Source organism: Artemia franciscana, unplaced genomic scaffold (assembly GCF_032884065.1).
Source record: "Artemia franciscana unplaced genomic scaffold, ASM3288406v1 PGA_scaffold_120, whole genome shotgun sequence".
NCBI classification, from domain to species: domain Eukaryota; kingdom Metazoa; phylum Arthropoda; class Branchiopoda; order Anostraca; family Artemiidae; genus Artemia; species Artemia franciscana.
In genome coordinates, this window is record NW_027062621.1 from 35945 (window position 1) to 60731 (window position 24787).

Sequence of the window (24787 nt, forward strand, 5' to 3'; positions counted from 1 at the left end):
TGGTCAAATATGGCTCTGAAGCATGGGCACTCCGAAAAGCAGATGAAAATTTACTAGATGTTTTCCAGAGAAATTGCCTACGGATTGTTCTGGGTACCCGGCTGACTGACCGTATTTCAAACAGTAGGTTGTACGAAAAGCGTGGTTCAATCCCGCTTTCTGGGGCTATAATGAAAGAAAGGTTGAGATGGCTAGGCCACGTTCTACGGATGAAGGATGACAGATTACCGAAGATTTTCCTTTTTGGCCAACCCTCTGGGGCTACACGGAAAGCAGGTCGTCCTTGTCTGGGTTGGGAGGATGTCATAAATAAAGATTTAAAGGAAATGGGAACTTCCTGGGAGGGTGTAAAGAGGGAGGCTTTAAATAGATTAGGTTGGAGGAGGAGCGTGCGTAGCTGTGTTGGCCTCAGTTGGCTTGGGGCTGCAGTGAGTTATTAGTAGTAGTAGTAGTATTCCAAAATTTCCTTCTTTCTTCATTATTTGTCTTTATTTCTTTTTTCTTTCATTAGTTCATACTTTCTTTGTGGCTGCTCAATTTTACATGTGGGCTTGATTCTCTTAGGGGAATTTTTTTACTGGGGGAAATTTCCCTGGCGGAATTTCCGCGAGTGGGTATTTTGAAACGGGAAAATTTTCGCACGACCAAATTTTCCGCCGGGAGGAGGGATATTCTGGGGATTTACTCGGGGAATAAGCCAGACCCTGACTTTCTCACACGCCAGCTGAGTACCATATGAAAGTGTGGTACTAGATTGGGCTGATAAAAATTGATGTTGGCTAGCTATACTAAAAAAAAATGTAGCTAAACTAAGTTAAAGCTTAGTTAGCTGATTTAGGACAAAAATTTTTTACATTTGGGATGGCATAGTTTAAGTAAACCAAGTGAACATGTTTAAAAATTTATGTTGAGTTGGATCATCATTTGTGGGGGAAAAAATTATCCGGGGAGGAGAACAGAGGATGTGTATGTGTCTCCTTTATTTGCCTCACTTACAAAAGGAACTTTTGGGGAATGTCTTATTGATAAGAAAAATTAAACAAGGATAATGAGAAATAATTATTATAGGGTAATTTGCAAGCTTCTGAGAAATTTCTGAGATTAGGACTGCACCGTAGTGGTTTTTTTGTACGTTTTGGTTTGTCACAACCCTCACTGGCTTTTGTACAAATACATTTTTATTATTAATTTAGTGTTTTTCAATATTTATGTTTGGTAATGAATATTCTAAAACTAGAAATACATAAACTGACTTCAATTTGCTGATTGGATACTACACTTGAAGGACAAAAACCATTATCTTTTTACGACCCAAAAACACACAAGAGTGTGTGGTAGCAAATTCAACGATTCAGTCAATCTGCTTCACTTTCATGAGATGTATTCATCTTTCCTTATGTAGTCTTAATCATTAAGATTTTTCTTGCTTGGATAGATACCACCCGTTTGGGTAGATCCTGGACAAAGAAGATCCATCGACAAACAGCAGTTTCAGGGCGGGGCATGCGTGGGTTAGTCAGGGTATACCAATCTCTATACCAATTAATTTAGAATGCCTAGAGTTTAGTTTCAAACAGTTCGTGGTTCAAACAGAGTTTAGTTTCAAACAGAACTGTAGTAAGGAGCGACCCGGCTCAATAGTAAACGAAACTCTAAAAAACGGAATTTCGATACTAAAAGATATATCAAAAGAATCAGATTTTTATGCTGATTTTAAATATATAAGTTTCATCAAATTTAGTTTTTGTCATCAAAAGTTACGAGCCTGAGAAAATTTGCCTTATTTTGGAAAATAGGGGGTAACACCCCCTAAAAGTCATAGGATCTTAACGAAAATTACACCATCGCATTCAGCGTATCAGAGAACCCTATAGAAAAAATTCCAAGGTCCAATCTACAAAAATGTGGAATTTCATATTTTTTGCCAGAACACAAATCACGGGTGCGTGTTTATTTGTTTTTTTGTTTTTTTTTTGTTTTTTTTTCCCAGGGGTCATCGTATCGACCAAGTGGTCCTAGAGTTTTGCAAGAGGGCTCATTCTAACGGAAATGAAAAGTTCTAGTGCCCTTTTTAAGTGACCAAAAAAATTGGAGGGCACCTAGGCCCCCTCCCACGCTCATTTTTTTCCCAAAGTCAACGGATCAAAATTTTGAGATAGCCATTTTGTTCCGCATATTCGAAAACCATAATAACTATGTCTTTGGGGATGACTTACCCCCCACAGTCCCTGGGGGAGGGGCTGCAAGTTACAAACTTTGACCAATGTTTACATACAGTAATGGTTACTGGGAAGTGTACTGATGTTATCAGGGGGATTTTTTTGGTTTGGGTGTGGGGTTCATGGGAGGGGGCTATATGGGAGGATCTTTCCTTGGAGGAGTATTTCATGGGGGAAGAGAAATTCAATGAAAAGGGCACAGGACTTTCTAGCATTACTATAAAAAAAAAACAATGAAAATATAAACATGAAAAAGTTTTTTCAATTGAAAGTAAGAAGAAGCATTAAAACTTAAAACGAACAAAGATTATTATGCATATGAAGGGTTCTAAAAATGCTTTAGCATAAAGAGCGAGGTATTTAGGAGGAGATAAATACTTCACTCTTTATGCTAAAAATTTTTTAAATAATTTCAACTATTTATTCTACGGCATTTCTGATTCAGGTGTCATTCTTAAAGAATTGGGATAAAACGTAACGTAAGTTACGTAAGTTATGTACGTTTGTTACATAAGTTAATTCTTAAGTTACGTTTTTTTTTACTAATAAAAACGTTCGTTAAAAATTAAAAGATCTAGTTGCCTTTTTGAGTAACCGAAAAATTGGAAGGCAACTAGACCTCCTTCCCCACCCCTTATTTCTCAAAATCATCTGATCAAAACTAACAGAAAGCCATTTAGCCAAAAAAAGAATTAATATGCAAATTTCATTTTAGTAATTTATGTACGGAGAGCCAAAATCAGACATGCATTAATTCAAAAACTTTCAGAAATTAAATAAAAAAAACAAGTTTTTTTAAATGAAAGTAAGGAGAAATTACTCCGTATATGAAAGGGGCTTTTCCTCCTCGACACCCTGCTCCTTGCGCTAAAGTTTGATTCTTTCTCGCAACTCTACTTTTTAAAACAATAAAAAACTTTAGCGTAAAGAGCGGGGTGTCGAGGAGGAAAAGCCCCTTTCATATACGGAGTAATTTCTGTTCGTTTTAAGTTTTAATGTCGCTCCTTACTTTCATTTAAAAAAACTTGTTTTTTTTATTTAATTTCTGTATCTCTAAGGATTGATTGTAAATGTTGCAAAGTAGGAGTTATATTTTTGAATGATTTAATCTAAGGTATGTTGATCTTTAGGGAAGAACCTTTCATCAGTGCATAATGACAAAGTCGTGGCTGAATTTCTGTTTTGGAGAAACCGGAAATAATTATTTTGTTGGAGGGGGGATTTAACCAAGGAAATTATTTTATGTTTACATCATAGACTTATAATGAATTATTAATCTTGCATTTGTGCAGGTTTCGGAGGCGTCTAGCCCCAATTTTGGGTAAAATTCTAGTTAATTGACTTCTTGCTATCTCGGAAAGGGTTTAGGTTAGGAAAATGAAACTTTTAGGGATGGGTCTACAGGCTAAAGTGTGTCCCGGGAAGGTATTTTAAAGTACCCATCTCAAATCCTTCTCCCTCTAGAGGGCCCTGAAATTTGCCTACATGACAGGTCTATACCTATAGAAATTTTGACAAAACAACATTTTACCTTAATTTTCAGTTAGAAGCTGCTTTTTCTCTGCCTTTAGTTCTGAAAATTCAATTCCTGTTATTTGAGTAGAATTTTGAGCCATACCAATCTTTTTTTTTAATTTAGGAAATTTATTTGCATATCTTTAAAACCTTATAAAATGGAATTGAGCAGAGTTATGAAGCTGAAAACAATTTTGTTGTACTTCAATTAAGCAGAAAAGGTCATGGCCCTCTAGAGGGAGAAGGAGTGGAGGTAGTTTCTTCAAAATACCTTCCCGGGACATACTTTAGTCAGTAGATTCATCCCTGAAAGTTTCATTTTCCTAACCTAAACCCTTTCTGAGATAGCAAGAAGTCAATTAACTAGAATCTTACCCAATTTTGTATCAAGAAAATGATTCGAGGGAGGAAATTGTAAAAAAAAATGTGAACTGTAAGAACAATATGAAATCTATGTGGAAATATATGAAAATACAGTACTCCAGGAGGGCGAAGGTCCCTTTTCCCTCTTTGCACGTCTGTCTTCATAGTTTGCGAAATATCTACGGATGTGTATTAATACCTAGTTATGAAAGACGCTTATCTTTAGGTACAGTCTCTCTAGTGACATTGACTTAGACAGTATACTTCTCCTCCACTTCTTATGGGGAGGCAGTATTGGACTCCCCTGTCATAATTGATGCTTTATTTTTGAACATTCAAGCCTTCCATTGTGGATGTAAGGCTTGAATAAAAGAGTCCAGAAGCTCAAGAAAAAATTGAATTTCAGGGCCCAAGGCCAGCCCTTGATTTTTGGAAACGCAATAAACCTAAGTCTGTGTGGATTTCTATCAAAATTGGATGGAGGTATGACCTATATAGTTGATGCATGTACATAATCCTATAACTTAATCGAGGATATGAAGTTTGGGAGGCATGGGTGCATCTAGGATTTTTGTTCAAGGCTGGGGGGGTGCAATAAAAAAAGCATTAAAAACGGAGCGAAAATTTGCTTATATGCATTTTCGTTACATTTTTACAAGTCGGGCAAATATTTCGGCGACAGGTTCAGACCCCGTAACCACCCTCCTGTATACGGCCTTGGTGGAAGACCTTAACAATTAATTAAAGCAATGGATACGAAATAAAGCTAACCTAATTCCAGTTAGAATAATTTTTTCTAGCTCAGGCACGAGCGCAGAGGGGTTTCTGGCCATCTCCCTCTTCCAAACTAGTTACCCTCCTATTTTTTGATTACTTAAAAAGGCAACCAGAACTTTTAATTTTTTACGAACGTTCTTATTAATAAAAAAAAATACTAATTTTTTTAGCTGAAAGTAAGGAGCGACATTAAAACTTAAAACGAACAGAAATTACTCCGTATATGAAATGGGTTGTCCCCTCCGCAATCCCTCGCTCTTTACGCTAAAGCTTTTTATTGTTTTAAAAAGTAGAATTGTGGCAAAGAGTCAAACTTTAGCGTAAAGAGCGAGGGATTGTGGAGGTGACAACCCATTTCATATACGGAGTAATTTCTGTTCGTTTTAAGTTATAATGTCGCTCCTTACTTTCAACTAAAAAAATTAGTTTTTTTTATTTAATTTCGGAACGTTTTTGAATTAATGCATGTCAAGTTTTGGCTCTCCGCACATAAATTATTAAAATGAAATTTTTATATTAATTCTTTTTTTTGGCTAAATGGCTTTCTCTTAGTTTTGATCAGAGGATTTTGAGAAATAAGGGGTGGAGAAGGAGGCCTAGTTGCCCTCCAATTTTTCGGTTACTTAAAAAGGCAACCAGAACTTTTAATTTTTAACGAACGTTTTTATTAGTAAAAAATATACGTAACTTAAGAATTAACTTACGTAACAAACTTTCATAACCATATATTTCTATAATGTATACGAGGGGGTTTGTACCCTCGTTAATACCTCGCTCTTTACACTAAATCGTAAGTTTTGTCCCAATTCTTTAAGAATGACCCCTGAATCAGAAAGGCCGTAGAATAAATAGTTGAAATCACTGAAAATACTTTAGCATAAAGAGCAAGGTATTTATCTCTTCCTAAATACCTCGCTCTTTATGCTAAATAAATTATAGTAATGCTAGATAATCCTGCGCCCTTTTCATTGAATTTTTTCCCCCATGACTGAGTCCTCCAAGGAAAGATCCTCCAAAATAGCCCCCTCTCCTCAGCCCCATCCCCAAACAAAATAAAATCCCACTGAAAACGTCTGTACACTTCCCAATAACCATTACTATATGTTAACACTGGTCAAAGTTTGTAAATTGCAGCCCCTCCCCAGGGATTTTTGGGGAGTAAGTCATCCCCAAAGACATAGTTATTATGGTTTTTGACTATGCTGAACAAAATGGCTATCTCAAAATTTTGATCCGTTGACTTTGGGAAAAAATGAGCGTGGGAGGGGGCCTAGATGCCCTCCAATTTTTTTGTCACTTAAAAAGGGCACTATAACTTTTCATTTCCGTTAGAATGAGCCCTCTTGCGACATTCTAGGACCACTTGGTCGATACGCTGACCCCTGGAAAAAAAAAACAAATAAACACGCACCCGTGATTTGTCTTCTGGCAAAAAATACAAAATTCCACATTTTTGTAGATAGGAGCTTGAAACTTCTACATTAGGGTTCTCTGATACGCTGAATCTGATGGTGTTGCACCATCCAGATTACGACAGCCTCGAGCTGTTTCTGCGCCTATCCCAGTTTTGTCCCCCATTCGCTGCGTTACTTCCAGATATGAAAAAACCTTTGTCCCCTTCATCACAGGAAAAATGAATAAAATAGCCAACTAGTTTCTCCCCCCCCCTTATTTTCATGTGAGGTGCTTTAAGTCGTTGCACTAATTTGCTTGCTCCCCGCTGTTTTGGTTTAGTTTCCTTTTTAATCATATGTGTTTTTCGTGTGTTTTATGCTTCGTTCTTTTTTTGTGAGTTTTTGGACTTTTTTTAGTGGCCCTTTTAATTTGTGGATATATATGTTTATTTTTTGTTCTTTTCTGTATCATTAGATTTTTTTGTCCCCTTCCCTTTTTTTCTGACTTGTATTTGTTCAAGTTTAGTTTGACAGATTTTTTTTTTACTCATAATTTGTTTATTCATTATTATTAGTGTTTTTTGCTTTATTTGCTTTGTTAGTCGACTCCGAAGTCCGAATTCGGCCCTTTGAGGGCTTGTGATAGTGATATTTTTGACATAAATATTTTATCTTATCTATCTTTACCCCAGGACCGGCTCTGCCCCCTCCGTATATTTAGCGTGAATTATTGCTTGGGTCATTCCCTAGAAGCGTGGTTCTCAAACTTATTTAGACACTCTACCCCTTTATACCCAAACTTTTTTTTTAGGTAGCCTACACCGCAGTTACCGCTACAAAGTAAACTATGGCTATAATATAGGCCCAATTGAAATTGTCAGTCCTAGAGGTAAAGAGTTGTTTCTTTTTTGTTAGCCGGCCACTTACCCTTTAAAAATTTTGCGTACCTCCAAGGGGCACGTGTACAACAGTTTGAGAACCACTGGCCTAGAGAACTAACTGTAGAGAAAGGAACATGCTAAGAAAACAATTGTTGTTTCATAACCTGCAGAATAGTCATGGTTAACATATTTTGCATATACTTTGCCCCTCCCCTCTAATGTATAAATATAGCCAAAATTATGTATTTTAAATGCATTCGGCCACCATAACTTATTTTTCCAGTTTTTATTTCGTCACAGTTGATTCAATTTACAGGCACACTCACAGCCTACATAGACATTGTCTATATAGGCTTTGGGTACACGGGTTGAAACAAGAGTGACGCACTGCGAGAATAGCTGGAAAATATATTCGGGTTTTATATTTGCGCATCGTCTTGGGGGGTTGCTGGGGGTAAAGTATAACGAGGCTGAATGCAAAATGTGTTATACTATTCTTATTCTGTATACTGTGATGTTAGAATTATTTTCTTAGTATGTTTCCACCTCTCCAGTTAGTACTCTAGGAAAATACCGTCTGGGTATTTCCCAAGTATTTGGCAACGAACCTCTATTGTTTCAACCCGTGTACTCCAAATCCATGGTTGCCAGTGTTTCGACGGAAACATTTTAAAAAAAGAGTTGGGATAAAGTCAAACTTTAGCGTAAGGAGAATTACTCAGAGGAGGGGACAGCCCCTTTCGTATACGAAATAATTTCTATTCGTTTTAAGTTTTAATGTTGCTCCTTACGTTTAGTTAAAAAAATTTATTTAAAAAAAATATTTTCTGAAAGTTTTTCAACTAATGCAGATTTGAATTTGGCTCAACTTACATGAAAACTTAAAATAGAATTTGCAAAGTTAATTTTGGCAAAGTATCCCCTCCCCCATGTAAAGTTTTATTTGGAAAGCTCACCTCCAGAAACTACCCTATCAATGTGAAAATCTTCCCGTATAAAATACCCGCTCCCCCACCGGGAATAATTCCCTCGAAAAAATATTTGTATACTTCCCAATAACCAATAAACAATGTAAACACTAGCCAGAGTTCAAAGCTTTTAGCCTTTGCCTCGTAGGTGTCGAGGGGTCAAATTATCTTTAAAAACTTAGCTATTAAATTTTTTTAATATTTTTAACCAAAATTGGCCAAAAGACCTTTCCCCAGGGTCTGTTGGTGATCGTGTTATTTCCAGAGCCATAGTTATTTGGCCTTTCAACTATGCTGAACGAAATGGTCATCTCAAAATTTTTATCGGATGATTCTAAGAAAAATTGGGAGGAGTGTATTTGCCCTCTAATCTTTTTGGTCTCTTAAAAAGAGCACTAGAACTTCAATTTTCATTCAGACAATCCCTCTCCCAATATTTAAGGACTAATGGGTCGATATCATCATCCCTGAGAAGAAACAAAACAAACAAATAAAGAAACAACAACAACAAATAAACACGCATCCGTGATCTTTCTTCTGGCTAAAAAGATGTGATTTTCATTAAAATTATTTGACTTATAGCGGTCTTTCCCCCTTGTCTCGCATATCAGGCAAATTTTCTCAGGCTGGTAGCTTTTGATGGGTAGACTAAAATTCAATTAGATTTGTATTTTTGAAATTATCATAAAAAAGCCAGTTCTTTTTATATATCCATTGTTGTCAAAATGCCTTTTTTTAAAGTTTTGGTTACTATTGAACCGGGTCGTTCCTTATAGTCCATTACCACGAACTTTTTGACTTATTCAAACTAACAAAATTCACCTTGTCTCCGTGGCTACTACTTTCATTGTGATTTGATATTCAGAATGCGGAGTTTTTGATCTGAGTTGGTAATAAGGATGCATTTCTGGCTTTTAGAATCTGGATGACAAGAAGGGGATAACCATAGCTCAAGACACGGATTATAATATTATTGTGGTCCAAGACTCCAAGGAAGGTAAATGACCAAATAGATATAATAGAGTAGTCGCAATATGGCTGTGCAAAGGATAGATCAGGAACGCTAAGAGCGTTAAGTTGAAACTCTCAGGGCTACTACTACTACTACAATTATTAGATGCACTAATAGAGTATAAAGTAAAAACTTTCGAGAAATTTTAGAAATAAAAAAAAAATGAAAAGGCACAATGTAGCTGCTGGTTTTCAAACAGTTCGTGGTAACGAACTGTAGTAAGGAGCGATCCGGCTCAATAGTAACAAAAACTCTAAAAAATTTAATTTTGATATCAATAGCTACATCAAAAGAATCGCATTTTAATGCTGATTTTAAATATATAAGTTTCATCAAGTTTAGTCTTAGCCATCAAAAGTTACGAGCCTGAGAAAATTTGCCTTATTTAGGAAAATAGGGGGAAACACCCCCTAAAAGTCGTAGGATCTTAACGAAAATGACACCATCAGATTCAGCGTATCAGAGAACCCTACTGTAGAAGTTTCAAGCTCCTATCTACAAAAATGTGGAATTTTGCATTTTTTGCCAGAAGACAAATCACGGGTGCGTGTTTATTTGTTTGTTTGTTTGTTTGTTTTTTTTTTTTTTTCCCAGGGGTCATCGTATCGACCAAGTGGTCCTAGAATATTGCAAGAGGGCTCATTCTAACGGAAATGAAAAGTTCTAGTGCCCTTTTTAAGTGACCAAAAAAATTGGAGGGCATCTAGGCCCCCTCCCACGCTCATTTTTTCCCAAAGTCAACGGATCAAAATTTTGAGATAGCCATTTTGTTTAGCATAGTCGAAAATCATAATAACTATGTTTTTGGGGATGACTTACTCGCCCACAGTCCCTGGGGGAGGGGTTGCAAGTTACAAACTTCAACCAGTGTTTACATATAATAATGGTTATTGGGAAGTGTACAGACGTTATCAGGGGGATTTTCTTTGGTTTTGGGGGTAGGGTTGAGGAAGGGGGCTATGTGGGAGGATCTTTCCTTGGAGAAATATGCCATGGGGGAAAAAATTCAATGAAAAGGGCGCAGGACGAATCTGGTCACGTTAGAAAAAAACGTCAAATTAAGAGCTTAATATACAATGCTGGGTGTTCGGAGCCTCTCTATTATGGAGTATAATTTGAAAATAAAACAACTATACGAGCGATAAAGCATATATACCACAACCATAACTCAACTAACGAAAGAACTACTAAGAGATAACACAACTATAAAGCGAAAACAGGTTAAAACTAACGGGAAAATAAACGAACTAAGAGGTGGAAGGGACCCAGAGAAAAAATATAATCCTTTTTCAATTTTGATGCTAAAAGATACATCAAAAGAATCGAATTTTTACGCTGATTCTAAATATATAAGATTCAATTAATTTAGTCTTTGTCATCAAAAGTTACGAGACTGAGAACATTTGCCCTATTTTGGAAAAAAAGGGGGAAACATCCCCTAAAAGTCATAGAATCTCAACGAAAATCACACTATCGCATTCGGTATATCAGAGAACTCTATAGCAAAAATTTCAAGCTCCTATCTAAAAAATGTGGAATTTTGTATTTTATGCCAGAAGACAAATCACGGGTGCGTGTTTATTTGTTTGTTTGTTTGTTTTTTTGTTTTTTTTTCCCAGGGGTCATCTTATCGACCAAGTGGTCCTAGAATGTCGCGAGAGGGCTCATTCTAACGGAAATGAAAAATTCTAGTGCCCTTTTTAAGTGACCAAAAAAATTGGAGGGCAAATAGGCCCCCTCCCATGCTCATTTTTTCCATAAGTCAACAGATTAAAATTTTAAGATGGCCATTTTGTTCAGCGTAGTCGAAAACCATAATAACTATGTCTTTGGGAATGACTTACTCCCCCACAATCCCTGAGGGAGGGGCTGCAAGTTACAAACTTTGACCAGTGTTTACATATAGTAATGGTTATTGGGAAGTGTACAGACGTTTTCATGGGGATTTTTTGGTTTATGGGGGGGGGGGTTGATGGGAGAGGGCTTTGTGGGAGGATCTTTCCTTTGAGGAATATGTCATGGGGGAAGAAAAATTCAATGAAAAGGGCGCAGGATTTTCTAGCATTACTATAAAAAAAAACAATGAAAAAATAAACATGAAAACGTTTTTTCAAATGAAAGTAAGGAATAGCATTGAAATTTAAAACGAACAGAGATTATTACGCATATGAGGGGTTCTAAAAATACTTTATATTTTTTTAAAATATAAAAATACTATAGGGGTTCTAAAAATACTTTATAATACCTCGCTCTTTATGCTAAAATATTTTTAGTGATTTCAACTATTTATTCTACGGCCTTTTTGATCCAGGGGTCATTCTTAAAGAATTGGGACAAAAATTACGATTTAGTGTAAAGAGCGAGGTATTAACGAGGGTACAAACCCCCTCGTACACATAATAAAAATATAAGAATATAAAAGTTTGTTACGTAAGTTAATTCTTAAGTTCGTTGTAAACGTTCGTTGAATATTAAAAGTTCTAGTAGCCTTTTTAAGTAACCGAAAAAACTTAAGTAACCGAGGGCAGCTAGGCCTCCTTCCCCACCCCTTATTTCTCAAAATCGTCTGATCAAAACTAAGAGAAAGCCATTTTGCCTAAAAAAAATTAGTATACTAATTACATTTCAATAATTTATGTGCGGAGAGCCAAAATCAAACATGCATTAATTCAAAAACAATCAGAAATTAAATAAAAAAAACTAGTTTTTTTAACTGAAAGTAAGGAGCGACATTAAAACTTAAAACGAACAGAAATTACTCCGTATATGAAATGGGTTGTCCCCTCCGCAGTCCCACGCTCTTTACGCTAAAGTTTTTAATTGTTTTAAAAAGTAGAATTGTGGCAAAGAGTCAAACTTTAGCGTAAAGAGCGAGGGACTGCGGAGGGGACAACCCATTTCATATACGGAGTAATTTCTGTTCGTTTTAAGTTTTAATGTCGCTCCTTACTTTCAGTTAAAAAAACTAGTTTTTTTTATTTAATCAAAGTCATAAAGCGCATATTTCTGCAAGTACCATTACAAAGCTGTCCTTAGCGCTCGAAAAAGGAAAAAAAAAGTAAAGTGAAATGCCAGAAACAATAACCAAAGCCGAAGCAGTGAAAAGATCATTCAGAAATTAGATCATGCAAACAGTCTTTTGCTAGCGATTGATGCAGTCTGTCTAATGACCGGGTTCGTATTAGTTGTAGCAACCACGCCAATGATGGGACACCGTGAAGTTAGAAAACAATTCTTGCTTCATGGTATTTAGAATAATTATAGCTAATCCCGTTTTTCATGCAGACCCGCTGTACTTACCCCTCCCCCCTAATGTACAAAAACGAAGCCCAAAGTATACAAGTCAAATGCATTCTGTCACCTGTCACTTATTTTCCGGTTCTTGTTTCGTCACAGTGATCAAACAGTTCGTGGTAACGAACTGTAGTAAGGAGCGACCCGGCTCAATAGTAACCAAAACTCTAAAAAATGGAATTTTGATACCAATAGCTACATCAAAAGAATCGCATTTTAATGCTGGTTTTAAATATATAAGTTTCATCAAGTTTAGTCTTACCCATCAAAAGTTACGAGCCTGAGAAAACTTGCGTTATTTTAGAAAATAGGGGGAAACGCCCCCTAAAAGTCATAGAATCTTAACGAAAATCACACCATCAGATTCAGCGTATCAGAGAACCCTACTGTAGAAGTTTCGAGCTCCTATCTACAAAAATGTGGAATTTTGCATTTTTTGCCAGAAGGCAGATCACGGATGCGTGTTTATTTGTTTTTTTGTTTTTTTGTTTTTTTGTTTTTTTTTTTCCCCAGGGGTGATCGTATCGACCCAGTTGTCCTAGAATGTTGCAAGAGGGCTCATTCTAACGGAAATGAAAAGTTCTAGTGCCCTTTTTAAGTGACCAAAAAAATTGGAGGGCACCTAGGCCCCCTCCCACGCTAAATATTTTCCCAAAGTCAACGGATCAAAATTCTGAGATAGCCATTTTATTCAGCGTAGTCGAAAAACCATATAACTATGTCTTTGGGGACGACATACTCCCCCACAGTCCCCGTGGGAGGGGCAACAAGTTACAAACTTTGACCTGTGCTTCAATTCAATTCAATTCAATTTATTCAAATAAAACTACAATATAACACCAATAATAATAAAGATCCTGGAAGCGAACTTGTTGAGGACCATAACCACAAAAAATTGAAAATGAAGAAGAGAGAGAAAAAAAAAGAAAAGAGAAAACATGAGTAACTAAAGCAAATTGAATAAGAATTTAGAGAGTTATAATATCAAAATTTTAGTACATTGCTATACAGCGTGCGAAAACTTGTGGATAGCTCGACACTGGAGGGTATTATATTCCATTGAAGTATAGATTTATAAATGGGGGATCGCTGGGCGGAACTAGAGACAAACTTGGGGACAATGAAGGAACGGTTGGATGAACGGAGACAGAGGCCTTCAGAATTATTAATATTAAAATAAGATAATAATTGAGGAGGAAGATTTTTATGGTAAGCGGAGTATGCAAGGTACAGATTTAATTTTTTGATGATTTGTTCAAAAGGGATAATACCAAAATCGGAGTACAAGTCCTGGGTGGGATATAGTCGGTGCAGCCGAAAAACTGCTTTGATGGCACGGTTTTGGGCAGATTTTAATTTATTGGTAACTGAAGGAAAAGTGTTGCCCCAAACAGATCCACAGTATGAGATATATGGGTAAATAAAAGAGTAATAAAGGGTGACAAGGATATCGGGAGGAAGAAAATAATTCGCACGATTAATCATACTTACCTGTCGCAAAATTATGGCTCTGATGTAGGACACGTGTGTTGCAAATGATAGGGAGGAGTCTATGTGAACACCAAGAAACTTGGCAACTTCGACCTGTGGGAGGAGATTGGTAGAATATTTTAGGCCAAGTGCTTGCTGAGGTTCATTTTTTTTGTAAGGGGTTCGAAATAATACAACCTGACTTTTCTTGATGTTAATGGTCATGCAGTTAACTAGACACCACTCCTCTACTCTATTTAGAAGGGTTTGAGTAGAGGCGACAACGGATGGTAAATTAGGACCGGTGATGAAAAAGTTGCTATCGTCAGCGAAAAGTACTGGGTGCACTGATGGACCCAGGTCCGTAACCAAATCATTAATATAAAGGAGAAAAAGTATTGGACCAAGAACAGAGCCTTGTGGGACGCCCCTTCGGACAGGTAGGGGATGTGAAGTCAACCCGCCCAGACTCACACTCTGTACTCTACCAGAGAGATAAGAGCCAAACCATGAGAAAGGAACTCCACGAATCCCTAAGTTGTTGAGTTTACTTAATAGAACACTGTGATCAACCATATCAAAGGCCTTAGAAAAGTCCAGAAATAAGCCCAATACAGTATTTTTAAGGTCAAGTTGGGAACGTATAAACTGTGTGGCGTCTATTAGTGCATGAGCAGTTGAAAATTTGGAACGGAAGCCATATTGATGAGGAGAAATCAACGAATCTGAAGAATGAATCCCAAATAAAAAGGGAGAAAGACGTCGGAATACAATTCTCTCGAGCACTTTAGATATAACTGGGAGAAGTGAGATTGGACGATAATTACTTATCTCAGACGGATCGCCTTTTTTATGAATCGGGATAACAATTGCTGATTTAAATATTTCTGGGAAGACTCCATTGGTCATAGACAGGTTTGCTATGTGCACAATGGGTTCACAAACATAGGAAGATACGGTCCTAAGAAGCTTATTACTTATGCCAAAGAAGTCAGGTGTACTACTATTAGAGAGACAATTGATAACTTGAAGCACCTCTTTACGATCAGTTGGAGAGAAAAACATAGATCCAGGATTCTTGCTAGGTTGAACTGACTGGGAGAAGGAACAGGAGTTAGCATTTGGAATATTAGTGAAATAATTATTAAAAGCATCCGGTACTGAACTTGGGTCAATTAATCTGCCACTGATGTCCTTAAGGTTAAGAGGTACAGATCTTGAACTTCTTTTTTTTGAAAGAATTTCATTTATTGTTGACCAAATTTGTTGCAAGTTCCCTTTGCAATGAGAGATTTTCGAATAATAATAATTTTTTTTTGCTTCCCGGACAAGTTTGGTATATAAATTTTTGTATTTTTTATAATTAGTCAGGTCAATAACGTTACTGGTTTTGCAAGCTAACTTATATAGGTCATTTTTTCGATATGAAGAGATTATCAGGCTATTTGACATCCAGGGACGTATATGGCTAGTTTTTCGGTTTGATTTACGAACTGGAAAGGTTGAACTGATAAGATCACTCAGTCCTTGTGTAAAACCATTTGTGGCTGAATTAACATCCTGACAATCCAAAACCTTGGACCAGTCAAAGGATTTCAAACGATCCGTGAACCTGTTCATATTCACAGTATTATATATTCTATTATACGTAGGGGTTTTAGTTCTAGAGGGCTGATTAGTTGGTAGGGAGGGTAGCGAGAGATAGATTGGAAAGTGATCTGACAGGTCAGAAAATATTATTTTGGAGGACAGGTGGTTTCCCAGGGAAGTGGATACAAAAATGTTGTCAATTACAGTAGCTGTAGACCTCACAGGATCAACTCTAGTAGGAAAAAGGATTGTGGGAAGAAGACCACTTGAGGTGAATGTTTCAAAAAAGGTATCACAATCATTATTATTGCTAACATTTAGTAAATTACAATTGAAGTCCCCAAAAACTATTGCCTTCTTTTGTGGTAAATTAATAAAACTAGAAAAATCATCAAATAGGTTACAAAAGAAAGGGGTCGGAAATGAGGGGGGCTTATAAAATAATGAAAAAATAAGAGAATTCTCGTCAACACTTATGTCTACGATTATTGAATAAATGCATCTATTATTTATAGGTTGCGAGAATAAGGATTCACAGTCTAATAGCCTGGTGAATTTCAGACTTGACCGGATGTAAAGAGAAATGCCGCCAGAGGACTTGGTTAATTTTCTTTCAATATGAATAGCTTGAAAACCAGGGAGGGAAAATTCATTCTTATCATCAATTTCTGAAAGCCATGTTTCCGTTATTCCAATTACGTCGAAAGGGCAGTAACCATTAATTAAAACTAAGTCTTTAAAATTAGCCCACTTATCCCGTATACTTCTGATGTTAAAGCAAATTACATTAAGTTTGGTCTCTTCCATTAGCTTAGGTTTCACATTTTTTACAAAATCAAAAGTGTCGAGATATTCACAGTTAATTTGGTTTAAAGGGCTATCGGGGCTAGCTAAGGGGCTGGTGGGCAAATTATTTTGGTCATCGTTATAGTTAAAGACAACATTATTACACAGTGATAAATTCGTGAGAAACGTAAAATCTTGTACGGTGCACATTTAAACATCCATTGTGGTCTGAGTTTCATCATCTCCTTGATTAGAATATTGGAAATCTTCTTCAGCCGACGAAATATCATTGGTGGTAATTTTGGACTGGGATGGAAAGTTTGCCGTTTTTTTCTTAGATTTCTTGCCTTTGACTAGGGCAGTGGCATCGATTACCGTCTTGGGGGTTGTGGCAATTTCAGAGCCTGCATTGATTTGATTTGCAGTTGAGTCTACAGACTTAACTAGCTTTGATGTGGAATCTATGTCCTTCTTCATGGAGGATAATTGAGCCATAGCTGTTTCTAATATGTCATCACCTAGGAGTTTAGTGATAGCTTTCTTCTTGAGAGTATTTTTGGTTTCCTCAGCTTCATTACTAACCTCAATTAAGTGACTGACTGTGAGATAAGTTGCAAGCCTTTGCCATTCTTGGCTATTTTTAGATGAATCTTTTGGAGGGCAGGATGTTGAAGTAAACTTAGGTAAGGGATGGGGGGAATGACTAGAACCTTGAGTATGAACATTATTTGCCTCTTTTGGAAATGATACTGTCTTTGCATCTGCTACAGCAACTGTTGCTTGGCTTCTACTGGGCCGATGGGGTGTGGGTTGCCAAGGGATTCTTGCAGCTACAACTGAGTAGGGTAGGTTCATTTTATCAGATGTTCTAAGGATTACAACTCGCTTTTGGTGAGCTGGGCAAGATTGTTTTTGGAGGGCTGTGTGTCCCTTCCGGTTACAATTTCTGCAGAAAGGTTCTGACTCAGGGCATTCACTAATTGCGTGGCCTGTTTTCCCACACTTAAGGCAAGACGGATGGGACTGTTTGCAGTGTTTTTTGCTGTGGCCGTGGGCTAGACAAGTGGAGCATTGTAGGGGCTTAGGCTTATAAATCTTGTAAAAAAGAGACATACCGTACAAGAATAACCGCTCACCGCTTGAGGTACGGATGCCTTCAAGCCGAGGCTAGTTAGACCCGTTGTTCTAGCGCTAGGCCATTGCTATAGGCACATACCAACACCATATACCTCTTTCATAGGGTATTTCATTGAGCCTATGTTTGCCGCGCTTAGAGCACGAATCCTTAAAGCCGTCAATGGTTAGACCATTGCTCAAGTGGTAGTAATCATCCGCTTCACACATACCAACAATATACTCATTCTCATTTGGGGTTCCCATCTAGCCCATGTCTAGTCGACGTTTTGTAGTCAATTACAGACAGTTGAAATTTTTGTTTCTCGCCCAAATTCCTTGGCTTATAAATGCAAGTTCACTTGCATAAGAGTCGAGGCAGATTGCAGGAGGCCCTTGTAGGCCTTGAATTGGACTCGTTATTTCCATTTGTCAATATGCTGCTTTCCCCTTTCTGCGATCGTGAATTAACCTGAGAGAGAACCTCCAACAGGTTGGAACCCAACTCACCGTGAATTAGCATGAGAGGGTTGACTCTAGTTCAGCGTTGTCGAGTGATAGCCATGAGAGGGAAAATTTTCAAGTAATTTAACCCGTAGTCAACCTGCGTGTGTTCCCCAGCGAGAACCTCCAACAGGTACAACTCTAGTTTGGCATTTGTGAAGGGACACACATGCACGGAAAGGTGTAGCATAAATGGCAGACAGTAACAACGGCATTTTTTCCGTTGAAGGGGCAAAAATCCGTTGATTTTTGAATTTAACAAAAGAGGGAATAGTTGTGGGAAAAGTGGAAGTCATGGCCAATTGTAGAAAAAAGCCAAGACAGATTGTTGAATTAAGTGGGCAGCCCAGTCAAGGGTTAATTTTATCCGTTTGATTGCCGTTGTTACTGTCTGCCATTTATGCTACACCTTTCCGTGCATGTGTGTCCATTTTGGCATTTGTGAAGGGACACACATGCACGGAAAGGTGTAGCATAAATGGCAGACAGTAACAACGGCAATCAAACGGATAAAATTAACCCTTGACTGGGCTGCCCACTTAATTCAACAATCTGTCTTGGCTTTTTTCTACAATTGGCCATGACTTCCACTTTTCCCACAACTATTCCCTCTTTTGTCAAATTCAAAAATCAACGGATCTCGGTCGAGGCCTTCGGCCTCGACCTCGATTTGAAAAAAAAACGGATAAAATTAACCCTTGACTGGGCTGCCCACTTAATTCAACAATCTGTCTTGGCTTTTTTCTACAATTGGCCATGACTTCCACTTTTCCCACAACTATTCCCTCTTTTGTTAAATTCAAACAATCTGTCTTGGCTTTTTTCTACAATTGGCCATGACTTCCACTTTTCCCACAACTATTCCCTCTTTTGTCAAATTCACATATAGTAATGGTTATTGGGAAGTATACAGGCGTTTTCAGGAGGATTTTTTTGGTTTGGGGGAGGGGTTGAGAAGAGGGGGATATGCTGGGGGAACTTTCCTTCGAGAATTTGTAATGGGAGAAGAAAATTTCCATGAAGGGAGAGCAGGATTTACTAGCATTATTTAAAAAAAAAAACAATTAAAAAATAAAAGTGAAAAAGCTTTTTCAGCTGGAAGTAAGGAACAGCAATAAAACTTAAAACAAACAGAAATTATTACCCATATGAGGGGCTCACCTCCTTCTAATATCTCGCTCTTTACGCTAAAGTATTTTCGGTAATTTCAACTACTTATTCTACGGCTTTTGTGATTCAGGGGGTCATTCTTAATGAATTGGGATAAAATTTAAGCTTTAGTGTAAAGAGCGAGGTACTGACGATGGGGCGAATCCCCTCATATATGTAATAAAAACATGAGAATACAAAAGTTCTTTACGTAAGCTAATTTATAAGTTACGTAAATCTTTCACCAATAAAAAGATTCGTAAAAAATTAAAAGTTCTAGTTGCCTTTTTAATTAACCAAAAAATCGGGGGGCAACTAGGCTTCGTCCCCCGCTCTTTTTTTCTCAAAATCATTCGATCAAAATTATGAGAAAGCCATTGAGCCAAAAAAAAATATGCAAATTTCGTTTTGATTATTCCTCTGCGGAGAGCCAAAATCAAAACATGCATTGATTCAAAAACGTTCAGAAATTAAATAAAAAAACAAGTTTTTTCAACTGAAAGTAAGGAGTGACATCAAAACTTAAAACGCACAGAAATTACTTCGTATATGAAAGAGGCTGCTTCCTCATCAACGCCCCGCTCTTTACGCTAAAGTTTTTTACTGTTTTAGAAAGAAGAATTGAGAGAAAGAGTCAAACTTTAGCGTAAAGAGCGGGGCGTTGATGAGGAAGCAGCCTCTTTCATATACGAAGTAATTTCTGTGCGTTTTAAGTTTTGATGTCACTCCTTACTTTCAGTTGAAAAAACTTGTTTTTTTATTTAATTCAATTTATAGGAACGCAGGTTGAATTAAGAAGCCGCATTGGGAGAATATCGGGGAAATATATAATTTGAGCTATATATTTGCACATTAGGAGGGGGTTGGGGGAAGTATAGCGGGTCTGCATACAAAACATGTTAGCTATAATTATTCTGTTTTCTGTTTTCTAGCTTCACTTCATGAGTTTGGTCGCTATAATTAACTTCTTTGGTGTGGTCGCTATAATTATCAAGTACCCAGATTCGCTTTAAAATTGCGAGTTGGTATTGTTTTCAAATTGCATAATTTTTTCCTGGAGAAATTAAGGAGTGACATTAATACTTAAAAGAACATAAATTATTGCTTGTCGGACAATAGAGGAACTAGCCTACCTGTTACTCATCCCTCGATCTTTACGCTGAATTAAATAAAAAAACAAGTTTTTTTTAAATGAAAGTAAGGAGCAACATTAAAACTTAAAAATGAACAGAAATTACTAAGCATATGAAAGGGGCTTTTCCTCCTCAACGCCCCGCTCTTTACGCTAAAGTTTGACTCTTTCTCTTAACTCTATTTTTGAAACAGTAAGAAACTTTAGCGTAAAGAGCGGGGCGTTGAGGAGGAAAATCCCCTTTCATATTCTTAGTAATTCCTGTTCGTTTTAAGTTTTAATGTTGCTCCTTACTTTCATTTAAAAAAAATTGTTTTTTTAATTTAATTTCTGGACGTTTTTGAATTAATGCATGTTTCGATCTTGGCTCTCCGCACATAAATAATTAAAACGAAATTTGCATATTAATTAATATGTATATATATATATATATATATATATATATATATATATATATATATATATATATATATATATATATATATATATATATATATATACATATATATTTATATATCATGAAAAGAGAAATCACCAATGCAACAGTACAAAGACACACACACACAGAAAAAAAAAAAAAAAAAATAAGGTTAGACAGAAGGAGAAAAGGAAGACTGTTTTCCTAAATTAGTGACTAATATAGACCAGCACTTGAATGAGGCCTTAACCCTACTCATCCATATAATCACATAGGTCAAACAGCATAGCCATACACATTCAACCATAAAGAATAATCCGTGGACAGGCAGTCATGTCGTCAATAAGTATAAGCCGTCATTTACCAAACAATAGAAAAAATAATAAAGACAAATAATTCAGAGGCAACAACCCAACTCAAGGGCTCATCAGGAGAATACACTGGCCTATATAGGGTTTCGCCACTTTAAATTCTCTACCCAGCCAAGTGTTGTGGCTACCACAGAATATCCATGGCATCGCCGTGTCAGGTATCACCCCCAAAATACATGCCTATGAAAGAAAAAAAACAGCAAATGTAAAACAACAAAGTAACACCTAAACAAGCATATCCTGTTAATATATCCCTCTTTTTAGCAACAATAGGTAAACTAAATATAATAAATTTTACCAAATCACAAATATTAACACATTGCAAAAAACCTGAATGAACTAAACAATTATAGAATTCATCTTTACCATGTGGCTAAATTTAAAAAAAAATCCACTCAATTAGAAACACAATTCAAAATAAATGGCGCTGCAACAACATTTCTCAAACCTCCGAAATTATTTGAAAATTTCTTTAAGTATTTCTAGATAATTCTTTTGATATTTATTTAAAAGTTCGTTATAATGAAAACCTAGAAAAGGATCTAAAGAAGTTTAAGTATAGATAGGAACAGGAAGAAATGTGAAAGATGGAACAGTGGGTTGATTTTTGTCTGAAGATATCTGGCCCAGGGCTTAATCCCATCTGCTGCCGGGTCAACACGAAGACCTATATACTCAAGAAGCATCATTTGTAAATAGATGATGAATTGCAATTAATCGGAAGATTTTGAGAAAAAAGACGCGAGGGAGGAGGCCTAGTTGCCCTTCAATTTTTTGATTACTTAAAAAAGCAACTAGAACTTCTAATTTTTTACAAACGTTTTCGTTGGTAAAAAATATACGTAACTTACGAATTAATTTATGTAACAAACTTTAATATTCAATGTTTTGAGGGGGCTCAACCATCGTCGATACCTCGCTCTTTACCCTAAAGTTAAAATTTTGTCCCAATTCCTTAAGACTGACCTCTGAATTACAAATGTCGTAGAATAAATAGTTGAAATTACTGAAAATACTTTAGCGTAAAGAGTGAGGCATAACGAGGAGGTAAACCCCTCATATGCGTAATAATTTTTGTTCGTTTTGAGTTTCAATGCTGCTCCTTACTTTCAGTGGAAAAAGTTTTCATATTTATTTTTTCATTGTTTTTTCAAATAATTCAAGAAAACCCTGCGCCTCCTTCATTGAAATTTTCTTCCCCCATGACAAGTTTTTCCATGGAAATATCCTCCCACGTAACCCCCCCTCAAATCTCCCCCCTAAACAAAAACAATCCCCCTGAAAATGTCTTTACACTTCCCAGTAACCATTACTATATGTAAACACAGGTCAAAGCTTGTAACTTGCAGCCCCTCCCACGGGGACTGTGGGTGAGTAAGTCGTTCCTAAGGACATAGTTATTAGGTTTTTCGACTATGGTGAATAAAATGGCTATCTCAGAATTTTGATCCGGTGACTTTTGGGAAAAAATGAGCGTGGGAGGGGGCCTAGGTGCCCTTCAATTTTTTTGGTCACTTAAAAAGGGCACTATAACTTTTAATTTCCGTTAAAATGAGCCCTCTTGCGACATTCTAGGACCACTCAGTCAATACGATCCCACTTGGAAAAAAAAACAACAAAAAACAAATAAACACGCATCCGTGATCTGTCTTCTGGCAAAAAATGCGAAATTCCACATTTTTGTAGATAGGAGCTTGAAACTTCTACAACAAGGTTCTCTGATACGCTGAATATGATGGTGTGATTTTGTATGTATTGTGATTGTATGACTTTTAGGGAGTGTTTCCCCCTATTTTCTGAAATGAGGCAAATTTTCACAGGCTCCTAACTTTTGATGGGTATAATTGATCTTGATGAAACTTATATATTTAAAATCAGCATTAAAATGCAATTCTTTTGATGTAACTATTGGTATCAACATTTCATTTTTTAGAGTTTCGGTTACTATAGAGCCGGGTCGCTCCTTACTACAGTTAGTTACAACGAATTGTTTGATTTTGAAGTTTTGTCCCAATTCTTTAAGAGCCTCCTTCATTGAAATTTTCTTCCCCCATGACAAGTTTTTCCATGGAAATATCCTCCCACGTAACCCCCCTCAAATCTCCCCCCTAAACAAAAACAATCCCCCTGAAAATGTCTTTACACTTCCCAGTAACCATTACTATATGTAAACACAGGTCAAAGCTTGTAACTTGCAGCCCCTCCCACGGGGACTGTGGGTGAGTAAGTCGTTCCTAAGGACATAGTTATTAGGTTTTTCGACTATGGTGAATAAAATGGCTATCTCAGAATTTTGATCCGGTGACTTTTGGGAAAAAATGAGCGTGGGAGGGGGCCTAGGTGCCCTTCAATTTTTTTGGTCACTTAAAAAGGGCACTATAACTTTTAATTTCCGTTAAAATGAGCCCTCTTGCGACATTCTAGGACCACTCAGTCAATACGATCCCACTTGGAAAAAAAAACAACAAAAAACAAATAAACACGCATCCGTGATCTCTCTTCTGGCAGAAAATGCGAAATTCCACATTTTTGTAGATAGGAGCTTGAAACTTCTACAACAATGTTCTCTGATACGCTGAATATGATGGTGTGATTTTGTATGTATTGTGATTGTATGACTTTTAGGGAGTGTTTCCCCCTATTTTCTGAAATGAGGCAAATTTTCACAGGCTCCTAACTTTTGATGGGTATAATTGATCTTGATGAAACTTATATATTTAAAATCAGCATTAAAATGCAATTCTTTTGATGTAACTATTGGTATCAACATTTCATTTTTTAGAGTTTCGGTTACTATAGAGCCGGGTCGCTCCTTACTACAGTTAGTTACAACGAATTGTTTGATTTTGAAGTTTTGTCCCAATTCTTTAAGAGCTACTCCGGAATAAAAAAAAGCTGCTGCATTTTAATAAGAAAATTCTAAAAGTATTGAAAAAATTTAGTGTCTGAAAAAACTTTTATACTCAATATCTGACCTTTTTAAAATCCTGCTGCGGAATCCCCATCTCAGTGTAAAATTTGCCAGCAAAATTCCCTTGAAAACTTTGTTTTCCGAAATTCTTTCTGTGGAATATCCTTCCCCCATCGCATAAAACAAACTTCTATGGACTGTGGGGTGTCTTGTCATTCCCATAGACATAGGTATTGGATATTTCTACAATGCTTAATCGAATGGCTCTTCCAAATTTTTATCAGATGACTTCGGGGAAAAAGGAGCTTGGGTGAAGGCTAGTCTCCCTCCAATCTCTTTGGTCACTAAAAACAGGGCCTAGAACTTTCGGTGTTTGTTCGAACAAGCCCTATTCCGACAATCCAGAACCATTGGTTTTATACGATCATCCCTGGGCAAAATTCAACTCGGATCCATAATCCTTGTTCTGGCAAATAACACAAAATTTCCTTTGTAGCTATGAAGACTTTTATAGGAGTGTTCTCTGACATCTAATGAATCTAATATGTTCATAGTATGTTCATAAGCTGAATCTAACGGTGTTGTGTTCATTAAGATCATTTGAACTTTTCTCTTTTCTGAAAATAAGGCAAATTTTCTCAAAGTTTTGGCCTTTTGATGGGAACATTAAAGTTAACAAATTTTTGGTTATATGGATTCAGCATTGAAGCGAATGCTTTTGTTCTATCAATTCTTATCAAAATTCCCTTTTTTACAGCTTTGATTACGTTTGGGCCGAGTCACTCCTTACTCACAGTTCGTACCACGAACTGTTTGATAAAAAAAGAATGCTAGTTTATTCTCGTTGCATTAAATTATAAAACATAGGGTTGATAAAACATTCCTTATTATCTCTTACACCTAAGTATTCATATATTTTT

General features: G+C 36.7%; 1 protein-coding gene across 3 annotated transcripts in view; it reads left to right on the top strand.

Moving 5' to 3' along the window:
• Nucleotides 1–24787, top strand: part of LOC136041276 (centromere-associated protein E-like) — a 117635-nt gene that overhangs the window by 35894 nt on the left and 56954 nt on the right. Inside the window, exon 1 of one of the 3 annotated variants that reach the window (XM_065725886.1) lies at nucleotides 3296–3333. The exons of 1 other annotated variant lie outside the window; for it this stretch is intronic. The gene's annotated coding sequence lies outside the window, so the exon portion shown is untranslated. Of the gene's footprint in view, nucleotides 1–3295; nucleotides 3334–24787 lie in introns of those variants that run through there. One more of the 3 variants, XM_065725884.1, reaches the window with a different exon arrangement.